The sequence below is a fragment of the Thamnophis sirtalis genome, unplaced genomic scaffold (assembly GCF_051295495.1).
Source record: "Thamnophis sirtalis isolate CommonGarterSnake01/CBP01778 unplaced genomic scaffold, rThaSir2_p1.2 scaffold_3, whole genome shotgun sequence".
NCBI lineage: Eukaryota > Metazoa > Chordata > Lepidosauria > Squamata > Natricidae > Thamnophis > Thamnophis sirtalis.
Window position 1 is genome coordinate 114,478,426 of NW_028261383.1, and position 6,018 is coordinate 114,484,443.

The window sequence follows — 6,018 nt, forward strand, 5'->3', positions numbered from 1 at the left end:
ATGTAGGGGGTTCCACCACAAAACCGCGTTTGACTAAAGGGCGCTCGACGAAACCGCGTAGCTGACATCATCACAGTGCAACAACAGCGCGGAGACAGAAGCACGCTGTAAACGCTAAACCTAAAATTAACACCTAAACCTAACCCTTAACCTAACCCTAAACCTAACCCTAAACCTAACCCTTATCTTAACTTGAATCGACTTGCTTTCAAAGCGCTATTTAAAGCACCCTTCTTTCTCCGCGCTCGCTGTTGTCGCCCTGTTGATGACGTCAGCGACACGGTTTAATCGGGCGCGCTTTAGTCGAGCGCGGTTTTGTCGTGCCACGATAAGATACATGTTCTCGCACACGAACAGAAAGTTCAAGTGCAAAGCCCCCCCTCCCAAGGGATACAAGCCATCCATTCTCAACTCCATCTGGTCAGCTACCCAGAACCTATGTGGTTCTGCTTCATCATTAAACTATCTTTCCAATCTGCCTCCATGTTTCCAGTGTTTTTCTCCCAGTTTGGAACTGAACCAAATGGATATTTCTTCCCACAATACCATAATATAGATTTTAAAAATAATTTGTGTGTAATAGAGAAACTTCATAAAATAATGCAGGGGACGATGACTGATGGTAATTCATTGGTTGGGTTAATACACTAGGCTGGTATTTCAAAGGTGTCTTTTTCCGAAGAGCAATTGAACTTCTTCAGAACTGAAGAAATTTCTTGGATGAGAAGCAACACTTCTTCAAGCAAAAACAAAGAAAATCCAGTTGCCTTTGGAAAAATCACCTTTGGGACAATCATGACCTGGATGGCTGAGAATCTCCATAGACTAAGCCCGTGATGGCGAATCTATGGCAAGCGTGCCACAGTTGGCATACGGAGCCATTTGTCAAGGCACACAAGGCGTTGCCCTGTGCCTTTTGAGGGCATTTTTCGCTCTTCGGAGGCTGAAGTCTCCGGAGTGCAAAAAAACGGCCCTACAGGCAAACTGGAAGTTCAGGAACGGACTTCCGGTTTGCTCGTAGGACCATTTTTCGCCCTCTGGAGCCTTCAGAAGGCTAAAGGTTCCAGAGGGTGAAAAATGGCCCTATGGACAAATGGGAAGTCACCATTCCCGAACTTCTGGGTTCCCTATAGGTCCGTTTTTCACCTTCCAGAGGGTGCCCAGGCTCCTAGAAAGCCTCTGGATCCTGGGGAAAAACCATGCCAATAGTGGGTGAGTGGGTGGGTCACTGGACGTGCGCATGCGCACGGGGGGGGGGGGTCACACACATAGCATTATGGGTGTAGCACACTGGCACACAACCCCCCCCCCCCAGTGCTCCTGCTTTTGGCACAGCAGCCAAAAAAGGTTTGCCATTGTTGCATTAGGCTGATATAAAATGAACTGTAATGATGAATCAGGGCATTATAGGAGGGCCAGAGAGAAGAGTGCAGTAGTCAAAACATAAGGTAATGATCCAGCATTAATCAGTACTGCAGCCAGAACTGGTACAGGACTGAAGTACTTTCAACACAGTAAAGCAGCAGCTAGATGTAATTCAATGAAGATGGGAATGAGAATGAGAAACAGTAAAAGACACCAAATCAGAGGTGGGATGGAACTGGTTTGCACTGGTTCAGGCGAACCAGGTAATGGTAATTGGGACTGGGTCGTCGAACCGGTAGGGACGGCACGCTGGCCATGCCCCAAACCGGTTCCCTAGTCGCCCATGCCATTGCTGGCATGTTTTTTTTTGTCATTTTATAATGTTCTACGCATGCAAGAACAATTTACAGGCAACTGCACATGCACAAGCAGTGTGCGGTCAGCACATGCACAAGCAAAGTGAACCAGCAGTAACGCCAGCAGCAACCCATCCCTGCACCAAATCTATACTATATATCAACAGGGTGAACAATAATGTCCATGAATATGGTAAGAGATCAAAAGGGAAAGGTGCTCCTGGATATAGACAGCATTAAAACTTCCAGATGAAATGTCAGACCAGAATAGAGAGATTGCAGCTATAACTATTTTGAGTTTTGGGTTTATGAGAAAATTCACTTACATAAATTAGCTGATACATTTTAACTGACCACTCAATTAACATTCATTCATTTAGCAAGTGTTCCAAGTTACAGTGGCACTGAAACTGACATGATCATTTTTCACACTTATGTCCATTGCATCATCCCCACAGTCATGTGATCAAAATTGGCAATTTGCATGTATTTATGACAACTGCAATATCCTGGGGTCATGTGATCCACTTTTCTGTGCTTCTGACAAGCAAAGTCAATAGGAAGCCAGATTTCCTTAGCAACTGTGCTACTAACATAATAACTGTAGTGATTCATTTAACAACTGTGGCAAGAAAGGTCGTAAAATGGGGCAAAACTCACTTGTCTCACTTGCAACAAAAATTTGGGCTCAATTGTGGTAGTAAGTCTAAAAAACTTATCTATATATTAAAAATAAGTATTGTTATACCGTGGAATAATACAAAGAAAAACACTTTTGAACAAGCTTTCATTAGAAATGAAAGAAAAATATTTCAAAAAGTACCCTCGAGCTAGCCTTCAACGATACAGAAACACCAAAGAAAATACTAAAATATTGGAGAATAAACATATACCAAGAGGCATCTTAAGAGATACTTTTCTGTTTACTCATCTAAAACCAGCGAATTAAAGCCAGCAGATACCAATTACCTTTTCTTCAATTCTCAGCTGCTGTCTTTTTTTAAAGCTGGTATGTATATATTAACTAGTGAGTCACAAATAATTTCAGCCTAGGAAATCAGCTGTTGTACAGAAATAAACTCTAATTAAACAGCAGGTTGACCAATTAGGATATCTTTGGAACATTACTGTGCACTAGAAAGATATCCTTATTAGGAAAAGAGAAGGCAATGTACGAATATATTCCAAATAATAGTCTGAAGTTCAAAATACTGAGTTATTTATTTCATGAATTATGTAGATATCATATATGGCTGATAAAAAAGCACACAGGTATGCTTATCCCTTATTATATTCTCTAAATATCTGAGAAATGTGGTTTGTATTACCTGATATTCTGTGGACTGCTCTTGATCATGTGCAGTTGCTATTAAGTTCTCACCTATCCTCATACATCACAGTAGGTTTTTATAAGTTAATTTATTAAACATATGTGATGCAATACTATATTTCTTGCTTAGTCATTATTTAGAAAACACAATTACTTAACTTAGACACATGCTAATACAGGTAGTCCTTGACTTAACAATAGTTCACTTAGTGACCGTTCAAAGTTACAATGGCACGGAAAAAATAAACTTATGACCGTTTCTCCCACTTATGATCATTGCAGCATCCCCATGGTCATGTAAGTAACATTCGGAAGCTTGACAACCAACTCAGTTATGAGGTTTGCAGTGTCCTGGGGTCATTTGCAAACTTCTGAAAAACAAAGTCAAAGGGGGAAATCTGATTCACTTAACAATCATTTTGCTGATTTAACATCTGCAGTGATTCACTTAACAAATATGGAAAGAAAAGTCGTAAAATGGGGCAAAACTTACTTAACAAATTTCTCACTTAACAACATAAATTTTGGGCTCAATTGTGTTTGTAAGTTGTATAATGGCCATTCACTGTTCATGCTTGAGTTGTTGATAGTTGATTTCCAATTATCCAGAATTAGCCCGGAGCTACAGAAGAATTAGCATTTACCCTTGTCAATGATGCCATTTAGGCTGATTTCCAGTGTTTTTTTTTAATCTTAAGTTTATGTTTATTTATGTTTGTTTACTAATTTTCACATGACAATCTCTTCTGAATAATTACCAACACTCCAAAGATGTTGCCAGTATATAATGATATCAGCACACAAAAGGTGTGATGACCCACGGCAAGGCACGGAGGCAACACAGACAGCTGATATTTCAAACTCCCCTTATTGCCCCAACTTTCCCCCCAAACGCTCGCACTTTTATGGCAAGTCCCAGAGCAAAGCGCTAACACACACCTCCAGCAGCCTCTGGCTGGGAGTAGTCCAGCAAAATGCCATTAGCACAATGGCTTCAAGGCAAGAAGTCTAGCGAAGCTAAGGGAACAAGGCAGCAATAAGGCAAGAAGTCCAACGAGGCAAAGGAACAAGGAAGCAACAAGATAAGTCCAGCGAATTGCAGATGTTGGCAACGGCATACGAAACTCCATCAATTCAGCGCTTGTTCACGACAAGTGCCCCTCCCCACAGCGTCTCCTTAAGTTTCAGTCCCCAGATATGCCTTGTGAAAAGGGTGGGGAGCTCTCCTCCTGAGTTGTCAGGTTGGCCTGCATTGCTCCCACCTGCTCTCCACTCTCCATGCTCGGCAATCAGGAGGGGGGGGGGTTGTTGCTTGTTACCTGAGCTCCATCACTCCTCTCCACTGCCTGCCCTCTCTTGCCCCTCTCTCAATCTTCCTGCCCCCATTCTTCCCTGCTGACAAGCCGTCCCAGGCCCGAGGGACCTGGGGCTGCCTTGTCCCGCTCCTCCCCACATTCCTCCGGAGCCAATGAGGCTGCACCCTTGATCTCTGTAGGCTCCCACTCTGGCTCGTCCTCCATGCACTCAGGCTACAACGGAGGAATGACAAAGGGCCTTTTTTTACTTGCACCTAACCCTACCCTGGCTTTCTACACTGATTTACTCTTGTCCCAAGACCATGAGACAAACAGACTTAAATTGTCCTTGGTTATATTAGTGTTAGAGGAGTTATTTTCCTTATTTCAATATCGTACAAAATCTGTTAGACCTTCTTTGATAGGGAGGTAGGTGACTTCAATGACAAGAGAAAGGAAATAGAGACATGACTGATGTTTCAATGTGACCATCCAATTTCATACTGGCCACTACATCTCTCAGCCATTGCTGAAATGATATGAAGCCTGTTGTCATCATTGCACTGGTTGTGTTCTCAGCTTAACCTGAACCACAAACTATCCAAGAGCAATTTGCACTGGTATGTTGTATAAACATAGTCTGTATATTACTTTGTGGTTATATGTGTCATGCAAATTGGGTTAACCATGGAAAAATGTCATTCAATCAGAGTCAACAAACTGTTACAAATTCAAGTTTCTTTGTCCTTTTCAGTAAGATTTTTTTTAAATCAATTTTTGATTCAATAAGTTATTGTGTTTTGGTTTCTTTCGTGTTCTGTATAGAAAGAGCTATAGAGTAAGGAGTTTAAATACAGTTGGAGACTGGAGCCTATATATCTGATGGACTTTTATCCACAGAGAGAAGGAAAAGTACTGGTTAGAGAACATGAAAAAGATTTTTTTTTGGGTAAAAGTCTTTAGAAAACTATTTACAGTATTTATTCCACACATTGAACACTAAGGGTTGTGTTATTGTTTTGGAAAGCAGTATTGTCACTAAACAACTTTAGCATTTAAAACAACTCTTAAACGCATTAAGTTCCTTGCATGTATATTTTCAGTGATTTAAAGAAATCCAAAGCTTCTTCTGTATTTAATTTCTTGCAACAAATGTATACAAAGATAGGTTTGTATAAACTGGTGTTTCTTAAGCTTTCTTAAGAACCGAGGTGGCGCAGTGGTTAGGATGCAGTACTGAAGGCCACTTCAGCTGACTGTTATCTGCAGTTCAGCAGTTCTAATCTCACCGGCTCAAGGTTGACTCAGACTTCCATCCTTCCGAGGTGGGTGAAATGAGGACCCAGACTGTGGGGGCAATATGCTGACTCTGTAAACCGCTTAGAGAGGGCTGAAAGCCCTATGAAGCGGTATATAAGTCTAACTGCTATTACGGTATATAAGTCTAACTGCTATTGCTATCTAACTGCTATTTTCCTCTCAGGACCCTTTCTCACTTTTTAAAATTATGGATGACCCCAAAAGAGCTTTTGTTCATATGGGTTATATTTATTGATATTTACCATATTAAAAGTTAAAATCAACACATTTGCTGCCTTTACTGCTTCTCATGATGGTTTGATGGGATTTTAATATTGTATTATTTTTCAGCATAGGCTGGCAAATAATATTG